At 39.1% G+C, this 13,603-nt stretch overlaps 1 protein-coding gene across 3 annotated transcripts in view; it reads right to left on the bottom strand.

Moving 5' to 3' along the window:
* Window positions 1-13,603, bottom strand: part of ACSL4 (acyl-CoA synthetase long chain family member 4) — a 48,535-nt gene that overhangs the window by 22,942 nt on the left and 11,990 nt on the right. For 2 of the 3 annotated variants that reach the window (XM_035902122.1, XM_035902132.1), the window contains exon 3: window positions 7,263-7,323. The gene's annotated coding sequence lies outside the window, so the exon portion shown is untranslated. Of the gene's footprint in view, window positions 1-7,262; window positions 7,324-11,376; window positions 11,400-13,603 lie in introns of those variants that run through there. The other variant, XM_035902129.1, reaches the window with a different exon arrangement.

Below are 13,603 nucleotides of genomic sequence, written 5' to 3'. Positions count from 1 at the left end.
GTGACTTGACCTGAATAAGTGCATTGGTTATCAGTTACAGTCAGTTTTTGGAAGGGAATTTAATCAGTATTTAGTAGTCCTGTATTTGTTCCAGTACTAAAACTGAAAGAGGCTAGGATTTCAAAAAGAAAGTACAGAAAGACTGAGAAATATCACATTGCCAGGAAGGTAGAGCAAGCTTAAACACAACAGACAAGTGCATACTACTAGGCTCTCTACAAATTTTGATTTTCCAGATTTATACCTGTCACACATAAGAATGAGAGAACATTTCTACAAATGAGAAGACTGTAGTTAAGTAGCAATAAGAGTTAGAAGAATCTTGTGGTTAATTACAACTTTTGGAGGGTTAGAAAGGTTGAAAAGCTCTTGTCAGCTTCAAACGGAGACACAATTCTAGCTTTAGCATAAGTACTCAGGGTTGACTCCTTTGAGGAAGTCCTGACATCTTCCAAAATAATCCAATATGAGTAAGTAACAACTATTTCCGGAATTTCTCTAGCATTCAGGCAGATCTAAACATTTTGGAAACCACAGTAAACACTCATAATTTGTAAGTGGAAAGGTGGTTCTACACAGTGGAAAAAAAAAAAAAGTGACTTGACCTGAATAAGTGCATTGGTTATCAGTTACAGTCAGTTTTTGGAAGGGAATTTAATCAGTATTTAGTAGTCCTGTATTTGTTCCAGTACTAAAACTGAAAGAGGCTAGGATTTCAAAAAGAAAGTACAGAAAGACTGAGAAATATCACATTGCCAGGAAGGTAGAGCAAGCTTAAACACAACAGACAAGTGCATACTACTAGGCTCTCTACAAATTTTGATTTTCCAGATTTATACCTGTCACACATAAGAATGAGAGAACATTTCTACAAATGAGAAGACTGTAGTTAAGTAGCAATAAGAGTTAGAAGAATCTTGTGGTTAATTACAACTTTTGGAGGGTTAGAAAGGTTGAAAGAAGAAAAACCAAGGGAAATGATTCGGTTTTTACAGCGTGTCAAGTGTTTCATGAAAACAAATTCTGCCAATATTAATGCGAGTTACTCCTGGTAGAAAAAAAAGTACACGTGGTCCAATTTTTGTTCCTTTCTCACAGGCAGATTTCTACATATTTTCCTCTTACACAATTTTGTACGTCAAAGGGCAGTGGAAACTCCACAGGTAATCTAATCAAACGCCAGCAGGTTTCAGAAGTACTTCTGTGTTCTGTCAGTCCAATAGTAGCTTAAAGCCTGAGAACTTCAAGAGCTCTTACTGTGTCTGTGCAGCATAAATACCAGTACCTATGTCCCAACAAACAGGGAGAGGAAGTCAGGTATAGTTGATCCTGATATAAGTCGAGGGTCCCTGTTTAAATATATAACGTTTTAGTTGAAACAGCAAAACCACAAATAGTATTAGGAAATCCTGTTTCTCTTACTGCTGCTTAAAAAGTAGTTAATATAATGTTTTACCTAGCTACTAAACAAAGATAAGATTTATTTTTCCTTTCAAGAAAAATACTGCTCTTGTCCTTCATATTCACTACTTCTGTTTCACTACCTCAGAATATATATGCACTTAATGTCAGTCAGGGGGGAAAAAAAAAAATCAATTTCTAAGTGTCAAGTGTCATATCTATTGCTGCAACAACTATTGTAAGGGAAACCAGACCAGCCACACTTATCCAGTATTTCTCAATTATCTAACAGACCGGTGTGAAACTCTCTCCCCTAATCTTGCCACGTTAAGGGCAAGCAAATATTTGGTGAAAGGGTAAGAGCTGTTTGTGTGCCCCAAGGGCAGAAAACATAAAAGGCCAAGGCAACATTCCACAATTGAAAACTGTCCATTGAGAATGCACTGAATTAGGGAAGTATTTCCTCTAGACCCACCTCTGTTACTTCTGCCTCATTAAATTCTATCCAGAATCTGCCCTGTAAATACCCAAGGCTCATTTGCTCCAATGCTTCCTCTCTCCCAAGCCCCTACGCAATCTGTTCTGGTTATGCTGTGATCCAATCAAAAGCCCGGGGCACACAAGGTTTTGAGTCAATCCAATTTATGCTACAGTATTGTGAATGCTAGCAGTCACTATAACTAACAGCAAACTCAGCTGTTTCAACACTTCTTTGTGGCAAAGGAAGCGCGAGAGAGACCCTTTTGTTTCACTGGCATCTTCATTAATGAACGTGGTAAGGACTGATGGCTTGGACAGAGTATTTCAGAAGAGGATAGAAAAGGAGAAAATTTGTAACTGAAAAATACAGATACTGCTCCAAAACTCCTCCAACATCTACAAAAAATACTTTGACTAAATTAAAAATGCATATTCTATGCTAATAAAGAAGAATTTCAGCCTGATCCCCTCAATGTATACCCCAATCTCATCAGGCATGATGGCAAACGTAACTCTTACTCCAGTGTTTCAGCAGCAGAGAGATGTGATTGTACTGTTTCCACCCAACTTCTGAAAACAAGCACGTGAAAATGCGAGCAGCACAATCAAGGACAAATTTTAGAGGATACGTAGCTGTGGAAGTCCTCCAGCAAAAGCTATGTAAACAGTCAAGTAAGACTTGATCATTTCCTTCTTCCCGTATGGAATACAGAAAGGACAGACTGCCCTGTTCTGTGTTTAGCTACACCATCATTTTGCAATGGAAAGGCTCTGACGATCCAACTAGGGAGAGTTAAGTTACCGTCATCTTTTAATTTTCTACTCCCTTCTCAGCAGTGAACTGCTTTGTAAAATACAACAGTACTGGCCTCTCCTAGGATTATTGAATTATACAGTCTAGAAAATCCAATCGGTTTAAGACCTACAAATATAAAGCCCTATTTGCCACATCTTCCATCATGTTTTTTTCTTGCCTGCAAGCACTGTCCTTGAGAAATGTGATACCCCAGGTCAAATAATCCCCTAATAGCTACAATTTATACTAAAACCACTTCATACATGAAGATCACGCCTCCTTTGAGTACAGACTTGATAAGTTCAAGCTTTTTGAAAACATTCTCTTATTTTAGGCAACTTCAGGTAACTTCCAAAGCCTGTTACTGCACTTTTGGAGTGTTATTGCAACAAAGTTCTTTACACTCACCTATACTGTATCAGTTTGAAACCACAGACTGGAGATCAATTCCCCTCTTTTATTTTTGTTTTATTTTTAAGCATTTTAAATGAAGCGGGTTAAATTAAAAAAAAAAAAAAGAAAATATTAGTGAACATCCAGACTATTCTGTATAGGTCCGTATCACAGCCTGTTTATGCAGTCTCTACCATAATATATAACTACAAACAAGCCTTTAATCCTAATTTTTATAACCAGATTATGTTTAAAATTTTCATTTTTAAGGGTGATTCTGACTTGAAAATGTGATTGAAGATACTGATTACAGGCCAAAAAGGGACAGTTCAGCTAGAAGAGGGAGGAGTGAAACAATGCAGAAGTGAGACTTCTCACTCCGTTTTTTCCGTGTGGAATACAGGCATCTGAAAACTGGCATACTCTTCTGTGGTGGTCTAAGTTGAGCAGTTTTACTCTTTACTCTGCATTGGAAGGGACCAGTAACACTCACACGAGCTGCTTCTTTCGGGTAGCTCCTTAAACTATGCCACCGTTTCATCTCACCCAGCAGTGAATGGATCGTCCAGATTTTGCTTCTGTCTCCTAATTGGGACGCAGCTGACATAAAGCAGGAATTTACTCAAAGCTGAGCTTCTTAACAGAAGCTGTTTTCATAACAGAAACATTAAGAACTCCATTTCCTCTGCATTTTCAGGGCACAATGGAAGTAAATAACTAATGTGCAGTCTTTTACAGTCTTCAGAGTCCGATGTAGTATTCCAGTTTTTGTAATACTGATCAATGTGTGATGGGGGGTACCGCAGATAGAAAGTACGAATGTAACTTCTGTAACTAATGTTTTGCTTCTAACTGCTAGGTGCTTTCCTGGGTCTACTTAACATTCATTTTTATCTGTTTTCAACTTCTTGTCAGTATTAGGAACATGCACATGGACAACAGCCTGTTTAAGAATTAGGGTGCTCGTCTCCCCTCTTTTATATGTTATTGTCCTATGCTTCTGATAATCATTTCAACAACATCCTTTCACTATGTAAGGAAATTAGGACATTAGGTGCTTTTTATTTTGCAAGATGAAGGAGTACAGGAAATAATCTGCCTGGGTAAAAGGTTTTTAAAGTTTACCCAGAGACAATGTATTTATGCTTTTATGCCTGTTGGATACAACTGCTCCACAGATTGCTGGAGTACACGCATTCAAGTTCAGACTCAGATCAAGTCACGGTATTAGGGTTGGACAGACGTTAATGACGTTTTACTCCACAAGGCAAGAATAACATTACCCTAGCTGCACAGATTAAATATTAACACTTATTTCCTGGCCTGAGATCTGGTATGTTACCAAACATCTGTACAGCATGACCTAGGAAAAATTGCACATGCTCTTCTGATGACGCATTAGAAATACTTAAAAGTCAAATGGCATTTCCCAATATAAAATAAAATAGTAACACGAATCTGTTACTATATAAGAAAGAGTTAAGAGAAAGTAAACACTGAATCATTCTTTTTTTCAGTAGGATTTAGCTAATAGATTCGTCTGACCAAAGCTTAGTAACATGAACACAGGAGAGCCAGTCATTAAAAGCTACTTCCTTCATTTATAATTTCCTGAAATCTAGCAGCATTGCTCTGTAGTAACCTTTCTGAGAAAGAAGCAACTCAAACAGTAAAATGTTAAAGTGCATGAACACATGTCCAGTCTGGCAGGCAAACATGCCATGTAACGACAGAGATCATCATAATCCCTCTTAATACTCTATTGAGAAAGTCCAGTAATATTAACCTCCTGCCTTCTACTGACACAATAGTGGCATCAGGTTGCTTTCTTCTCAGACATTGGTCATAATTTAGGTAGTGAAATTAATTATGTACTTTAAAAAAAAAGGCAGGGAGGGGAGGAGAAGTCAATGCTCCTCCTCATGTACTGCATTAGCAGTCTTTTGCCTACCAAAAAGTATACCGGGGGCTGGGGAGGGATTTTTCTGAAGTTCTCATAGGTTTTTCAGAATTCTGCAGGGACAGTCAAGAAGAGGAGCACCAGAGTTGGGAAATACACTTTCCCTTTTCTCTTAGGAGCTCACATCCAAATGCAAATTCTTTCCTTTTTTTTTATGTGACTAAGCAAAAAGAATTGCGCTTTCCTATTCGCAATTTGAAGAAATTCTCTCCTTGCAGATGTTCTGATATACAGATGACGGGGTATACAAGCTTAAGAGAACTGTTCCCACCCATGGTCATTTGATATCGTAGCCCCTGAGGTTTTAAGCGTGAGTCATCTCTATTTTTCGTTTTCATTGTGTAACTAGTTAAGCTGCAGAGGAAAACAGTTTGAGAGTCAATAAAAATTAGAAGCAAGCATATTTTTTATCTTTTGCACAATCACAGCATTTTCCAGTGAAAAAGTGATGACGCCTTTTGTACATTTACGGAACTGAATTTCATTGTGGTCTTAATGCAGAATTTTAGCATGGTCTATTGCTTGGTTCATGGTGGACCTACCACTTCCTAGCCAAACATACCTAGATTCATCTCTAGATATCTATCATCTCTAGATCCACACCCAGACTTCCCAGATAAAGATTTACCTAAGACAGGACTTCATACTGCAACTTTTTGCTCACTTCAAACTTTTTGTGCGTCAACTTGCTTTTTGGTGTTTTTACATGCTTTAATATAGACTGAGATATCTTTAGGGTATATTTATTTTAATAACATTATTTGGCCACTGAAGTATTAATTTTTATAAGGGAGACCTGGAGGCACAAAGAGGGGATGAGTTGTACATGGATAATAAAACAATGCAGCATGTACCAATTTAGTCGGAGAAGTTTGGTAATTTCAGCAAGGGAGGTAATACTGGTGATGGCATTTTCTACCAGGGAAGGCAATCTTACTGACTTACTATATCATAACAGTTCTTTGATTTTTATCTGCATTTCAAAGGGAAACTGAGATGACCAAGCAAATTTCCGTACATTTTTTCCTACAAGGCAAAGTGCACATTCAAGTTTTTAGATTTAACAGCTCTCAACACTATTTTGGTCAATCTTCTGAGCAGTGTAAGACCACCAAAACAGGAAAACAATGCAAAAGTAGTATGAATATTTATGTTCAGACTAAGACAGGAGAACAAGGTAGAAACTAGCACAATTCTTAGACAAAAGTAGTTTAAAAGAAAAGGAGAAAAAAAAAAAAAAAAAAAGACCTCTGAGACACTTGTAAACAGCAAAGTTTTGAACTTTACCACCCCCCTAATACACGTGCATGCACCTTTATCACACTTATTTCCAGACACCAACATGCTTGTTTAGGGCACACAGACACAGAGGCAAGCAGCTTTTGATGGTTTTAGTCCAAAATATCCAAGTAGCTTTTGCACAACAGCAGAGGACATACTTACAGGGCTGGGTCACAATATCACATGAGCTGGAAGCAGAGACAGCCCAGAGCAAGCCGGCTCTGGCCAAAGAGGTGCGTAACCATATTATCACATGATTGTGCCTATGCTAAAATGTCCTACCCCTTGGCAAAACATACTAGCACAGCCACGGAGCCTCCTGAAAGGAATTTGTTGAAGCCCTGCCGGCTCAGAAGACATTAAAGAAGCATGCGTGACTGTTCGCAGCAAACCACACAGCTGAAACCCAAGTGGCTTGATGGCATGACTTGATATTTAGATAACCAGATCACCTTTAATATGAGTAAAGTAGAAGTCACGGTACCAACTGTGGAAGTAAGAAACCATACAGCCCTAGACTAAACAGACAGTAAAGTGGTCTTAGACTTAACAAATTTTGAAGGAAGCCTGAAGAGGAAGCTGACACTGTTGACTATTCTTTTCAGCTTATTTTTAGGAACCTTTTTGCTCTGAAAAAAGGACAGAAGAATCCTTAGTATGGCGCTATCACAATAGCAATTTATGTCTAGTAATAAGAAAGATATAATTTAAATTATTAACAAATGCAGTAATACTCAAAAAGCTAACATTGTCAGAACACATTTCCATTTTCTACTTAAAAATACACAGTCCCCACTCCAAGTCTGTCAGGATTTGGACTGATCGTTATCGTGACAGTAGGACAAAGTTCCCCATTGGAAGGTTTTAGTAAGGGTTATTTAACTGCTTACTCCCTAATTATTGTCAATCTTATTACTCACTAGCACACAACCCCCCCAGATCACTCCTTACCTTTAATGCAACTGCAATTCAAATGTCTCTAGGTAAGTAGGTTGATAAATTCATGAAAAATCTAGAAAAAAAAAAAGAAAAAAATTAAATAGTGAAAATTCTAGGCATCTCTTAGGTTATAACCATATCCAAACAGACTATTCAATCCGACATTTTCCTGGATTGGTAATATGAGCTTTGTCAGCTGTTTGTTGTCAATACCATTTGCACAATTGCAAAATAACTACCTGCTATTTGAAAACATGGAACAGGCTGATCGCGTGCTTCACTTCAGGGCAGGGGATACCACTAGAAACTCATTACATTATCATTCTCAAGTGCTGTATATTCACCTAACTTCTATGTTCCGAGTGCCTTCAGATGTTTGAATGCTGTAACATGGTGCCAAACACCGTGCCTGGCAAAAAGATTTACTTGGTTAAAACCAGCATTTACAACGTTAGGCTGCTTTTAATAGCCTCAACTTTAAAGCTGCAGAAACCCAGCATTCAAAGCTTACCTTTGTTAAAGATTAATCTACTTAATGCTATCCAAGTTACAGAAATATTTTTCATGGTAATGTGAAACAAATTTATTAAGCTGTTTTGCCTGTCTGAGGAACACCAATGAATTACATTAGAAAAACAGCCAACAGAAACCTTACCCACTGTGGCCTTTCAGAGAATAACATCACACACCCTCCTCTTTACATTTGCATCCAATGTCTGGGCACAGACCACGACTCAGAAAGTAGGAAAACAAGTGCTCAAACAGTTGATGTGGTCCTAAAATCTCGTATTTTAGTTATAAAGTATTAGCATACACACAAGCTATGTTTGTATCTTGTTTTCATGAATTTATTGCAGAAATTATGATCCAACTGCAGTAGAAGTGACCTGCATATTCCGGTGACACAGAGGAAGTTTCCCCAAAGCCCTGCTCCTCCTTCCATCAACCCCCCTGCCTCTGCTGACCACCACTGCTCGCTCAGCTCCTTCTCCACACTGCAGTCCGGACTGATTTGGTCCAGATTAAATGAGGATTATTTTCCAAACAACAGTAACATTTTAAGCAGGTGTAGGTCATATCTGAATAAATGCAGTGTTTTTGAATGGGGGGAGAGAGACAACAAGGCTGGTCACCATCTGATCCTTTTCATTAGGTAATGTGATCTGGAAAGAGTCTTACACTTACTTCTGACTGTTCTCTGTGTGTTATTATCATTCATCAAACCATCTTTGAGTGTTCAAATAACCTGAATTCAGCTCAAGGCTAGAACAAGTTTTTATCTTCAGTTATGTTAGACTAAAACTGCCGGACTGTTCAGCGTGCTCTCTTTTCCAGTCGAGTTTTGTGGAACTGTAACGTACTCTGCACAGGTATCGTTATTTAAAGGCATGCAAGAAAAATATGCCTGGAAGGCCAAGCTTCAGTGAAATACTCAAACCCCTATAGAGCTTCTCTCATATAAACTTGAACAGCAAGGATAATGTATAATCCATGAACAAACCAGACTGAGTACTGACAATCCCAGAACGGCAAAAAGTAGCACACTCACACAAGCAGGATGCTCTCCATGCTTTTCTAAGGCACAATCCTGCGCCGATCCCTATTCCAACTCACACTCTCTCAGCCTGCTCTTTATTGAAGAACAGCAAGCTTAGTTTCACCTTCCAGTTGTTCCTCTTCCCTGCAGTGATACATTTCATAATGAAAGCACTTTTCACCAAGTTCTTTCAACAGAGGAGCTCATAAAAATGCAAAACTATTTGCATGCTTATGAAATAAACAGAGAATCCATTTTCATAATGAAAATTAAACACATCTAACTAACAAAGGCACAAACCCAAGGCTATCTTAAATTCAGTATCAGCTGTGCATACACCTGTCTTCATGGAAAGTAATGGGCAAAATGACAAACTAATGGGCTACGGACAGACACCACAAACCAGGATCTCTTGCTTCGTTTTCATTTTTCCTTCCCATTGCTAATTTTGGTGTTATTTGACATTACCACTAGCTGCAGATTTACTGTCTCAACTCTTCTATATAACACTCAAAGCTATGGAAAATATTGCTGTAAAACTATACCTTACCTATATAGTATTGCAATTCATTTAGTATGTTTTCATTGTGCAAAAACACCCAAACAAAACCAAAAAGTGCCATACTAATAACAGAAAAGTGGTTAGAGAGGTTAGTACTTAAAGCAAATTTTAAGATATAACACAACTTGAGCAAATTACTTTATTGAATCGAAATAAGCATGACCTCAGTGTAATGGAGACCCCAAGAGAGAAGTGAAAACAGCACAGGAAGCCTGCTGGTTCTCTAGCAGAGTCTTCAAGTTGAGGCTCATGGCAGCCAACTCAATCCAAATCTGGACTGTGGTGGTCCCACTTTGCTCCCTTGGGCTGCAAGTCTTGCAGACAGCCCGTTACACATAACTTTTAAGTCGAGCCAGCTGTCTGACTAAGTCCCTACTCAGTCACACAAGCTCCAGGGCAAGGAGGAAGCGGTAACCTCAGTTTAGTCCAGCTGATGTGGACTTACTTGTACCTTTACACTGTAGCTTTCTAAGCACTTTAAACAAGCATAAAATGGAGCTATAAGCATAAAACAGAGCTAGTGCTGAAAGAAGTACCCTCCACCCGTGTTCTGCTGCCCAAATCCGTCCCTGCCCTTTTGCCAGGAGCCAGGGTGAGCAAGGGCTGGCTGCACCTTTTGCAAGCTTAGTGTGTTCATGGAAGTGCAGTATTAGAGAAAAAGCAACCAGAAGCTGTACCGTGGTAACTCACCTACTTTTATTTTTATTGAAAGCCAAAAAGAAAAAAAAGCCCCAAAACCACCAACCCCAAACCCTGTTCCCAAACACTGAAATGTCTTCTAATTTTATTACAGATTTCAGTTGAATATGCAGAAGAACTTCTTTACTTTGAGGGTGACAGAGCACTGGCACAGACTGCCCAGGGGGGGCCTGTGGAGTCTCCTTCTCTAGAGATATTCAAAGCCAATCTGGACGATGTCCTGTACAACCTGCTCTAGGTGAACCTGCTTTAGCAGGAGGATTGGACTAGATGATCTCCTGAGGTCCCTTCCAACCCTTGCCCACTCTGTGATTCATTTTACTTTAATATGCAGAATTTGTTGTTTATTGAAGGCCAGGAGTTAGTAATCTTCCTAATCCACAGTGGCTGTACAGTACAGGAAGCAGCAGCTCACTACAGAGTTGACAGTTTAAGCTATGAAACAAACGCCCTCATTCATAAATTTGGGGGGGGGTTTTGCTATGAGCCAACATTCAGTGCTCAGTGATAGGCAGCTTCCAGCTCCTCAAACTTAACTAGCATATTTGAAGTAGCGACATTTCTCAACTGCTCAACTCCTCTAGCTTCCAAGACAAAACATTTGTTGAGAATGACTCAAGTCTGCATTCTACTTATCACATACTTGAGGTAAACTGAGCACAGCAAGATCTTTTAAAAAATTATTGCATGTACAACTACTAGAGAGGAAACAACAAAATACCCAACAGATTGCTTAGGTAACGTGAAACGTTTCAGTAGATCTGACCAGTTACATCAATTTGCTATTCCCCCCCCCCGCCCCAGCAAGATACTTGCATCCTCTTATCAGCAAGTATCACAGTACAGGCTCCTTGTAATCTTGCCACTAGCTTCACTTAACCCTGCAAACTCAGCAGGACACTGATGGCAGCGCCCATTTCAATGTGGAAAGACTCACTCAGCTGTATGTGCCACCTGCCATAAATACGCACAGAATTGTGAACTGCAACACTGCATGAAGTTAGATCAAACATTTTGTCGTACCAGCTCATCTGTAGCCTGACAGCGAGTGCTCTTCATATTTCACCGAGTGTGAGAAACCAACAGTGCACAGCACTAGATGAATACTTATTATTTGCAGTCTAATATTTCTCTAAACACAACTTCCTTAGTAGATTTTTTTGGTTCAAGTTGTGTAGGTGACTGCTAGCATACAGAAATGCACATAAAATTTACAAAATAGTCACTTATTTCAAATATCAAATCAGACTTGTAGCCAGGTGAGCAACCATTACATGAACACAAAGATAAATTATTTTTTATTTTGGGAAAGTTCTTTTAGCACGTACCCTTGCAGATGAAGCTTGCTACTGACCCCAGTAAGCTGGATGTAGGTTGAGCAACTCAGTTTCCAGAAGCACAGCACACCTTTAGCTTCCTCTTTAAAAGACCAGCAAGAGGTTGACTTTAGCTTCAGGCTCATCAGTACATGTTATCCTGAACCAAGGAGCATAGTTCACATCTTATAGCAGAATGGCTAATATAAAAAAAAAAAGCAAGATCTTTTGAATCAGGAGGTTTGTCCGCTTGATGTGGAAGGCAGAGATCAGATCGAGTGAAGAACAGCGGGCTCTCCCCAGCGCCTACGGCAGGCTCGTGTTGGGAGCTGCCCGCGCTAGGCACAGCCAGCCCCTCCGGCCACACGGCTGTCTATAGCCTTTGGGTTCCACAGCAAGAAATGGGCACGTTGGAAAATAATCACAGGAAAAGCTATATGATACAGCCAGAAATGCTGCCATACTGACCTAAAAGCATTTGTGCAGCTGAGGGACAGTAAGAAAAACTCGCCTCACGCTAGCAGACTGTTAAAGAAAACCAAACGCGAGTGTCGAGTCTGTTCTTACTGTGACACGTAACAAAGATTTTCTGGCAGCCGTGAAAGAAGAGCCTTAGGGCACACGTGTGCTCTGTAGAAACCATTTATTTGTTTTGTATTTCTTTTCCAGGAAACTGAATTGGGAAATACAAAAAACATGCCTATAACAGCTACCAACACTGAACAGAATTTCTCTTTGTGGTATCGCATAATTATAATAATTTATTCAGTCCCTCTCTATGCTAATATTTTTCCACTCCTATGAGCAGGTTTTGTGCAAACAAGGCCCTTAAAAAGGCTTAAGGGTCACTTACCAAGGAGGACAGTTAGTCTATTTTATGGGCTACTCTCCATTTCTGACAATGGAGCTGCGTAGGTGGTGTGTAAGGGATGTAAATCCAAGTGCAAGTGGTCTGCTGGGCAGAGGCATAGCTAAAAATACAACTATTTGGGAACAGGAATAAATACATTCAGAAATAAGCAGCAGCTCGTGCATGGCTGACATTTGTTTTGAGTTGTGTTGTGGAAGGATGAAAGATTTCAGCATGGAAATGAAGGTCTTTTGGAGGGCTCAGTCCCCGATAACCACAGCTGCAGTTGCCCAGAGACATCAACCCGACACTGGTGTGCAAATGGGCGTTACTGCTGCCAGAGAGCCCAGCCTTGCACACCCACTGTGCTTGTGGACTGCCACAGAAGAGCAATATTCAGTAAGAATCTTAGCCAAAGGGACTATTACTACTCAGGTTACTTCTGTAAAGTTACACAGCAAACACACAAACAAGCAGTTTTATAAACTAGACATCTAACTGCAGTAACTGTAGTTGAAGCCGAGTAACTGCACATACAGAGGAAAACCTCGGTTAAGATGCAGAGTGCACATCTTGTATCTTATAATCTGTAGAGCAGAAGTGTAGAAAAAAACCCCAATAACCATCCTGTCATGCTACTCGAATCTGCTGTCGTGTCTCCTAGAATGCAAGGCACATTTATTAAGCATTAGTTAAATTTAAAATGCTACACAGTTAGGTAAAGCACCTATCTAAGGAGAACAAGGGTCCAAGTACACTGTGCTAGTACTACCTTCACCTTCAAATGGGTTGCACAGTATCATAAAATAGCTAAACACACCCCAGGTCTGCTGTACAGATCTAACAACTGATTTTGCAAAACATAACCATTAGCTAGAAAAAATTAAAGAAAAAAAATTAAAGAAATTAAGAAAAATTTTTTACATGTTGGCCATGCTTTTACTGGAACAAAAGCACAATGAGGTAGGCTAAACATGTCATTAACAGATACTTTAAAAATAAATTATGCATTTATTATAAATTTAAACTTTTTTTTTTACAGAAATCCTCTGAAGACAAGCATTTCTGTAATTGTCTTGGTATTACTCACAATCTTATTTTCTATAGTAAGGAAAGCTAAACCAGAATACCACTTCAGAGTTACTAAAATAATAATTTAAAAATATGTTTAATTATTACAAGTCTTAAGAGTGCAAGTACTGGAATGTAAGGTGCTATTTTAAGTCTGCCCTTGCCATGTCAACTTATTTCTAATTTTACAAGCTTTCAAGCATACCTAGGTACTTTTTTTTTTAATTGGTATATACATTAATACTCTAACTGCCATTATATACCTATGCTATAAAATATTCCCAATTATCAATGTATGGAAATGGAGGCATTTTCCCT

This window comes from Egretta garzetta, unplaced genomic scaffold, assembly GCF_000687185.1.
Source record: "Egretta garzetta isolate BGI_Z169 unplaced genomic scaffold, ASM68718v1 scaffold411, whole genome shotgun sequence".
Classification (NCBI taxonomy): domain Eukaryota; kingdom Metazoa; phylum Chordata; class Aves; order Pelecaniformes; family Ardeidae; genus Egretta; species Egretta garzetta.
Note: the sequence above shows the minus strand (reverse complement) of the source record. Positions and strands in the feature narration are given on the sequence as shown.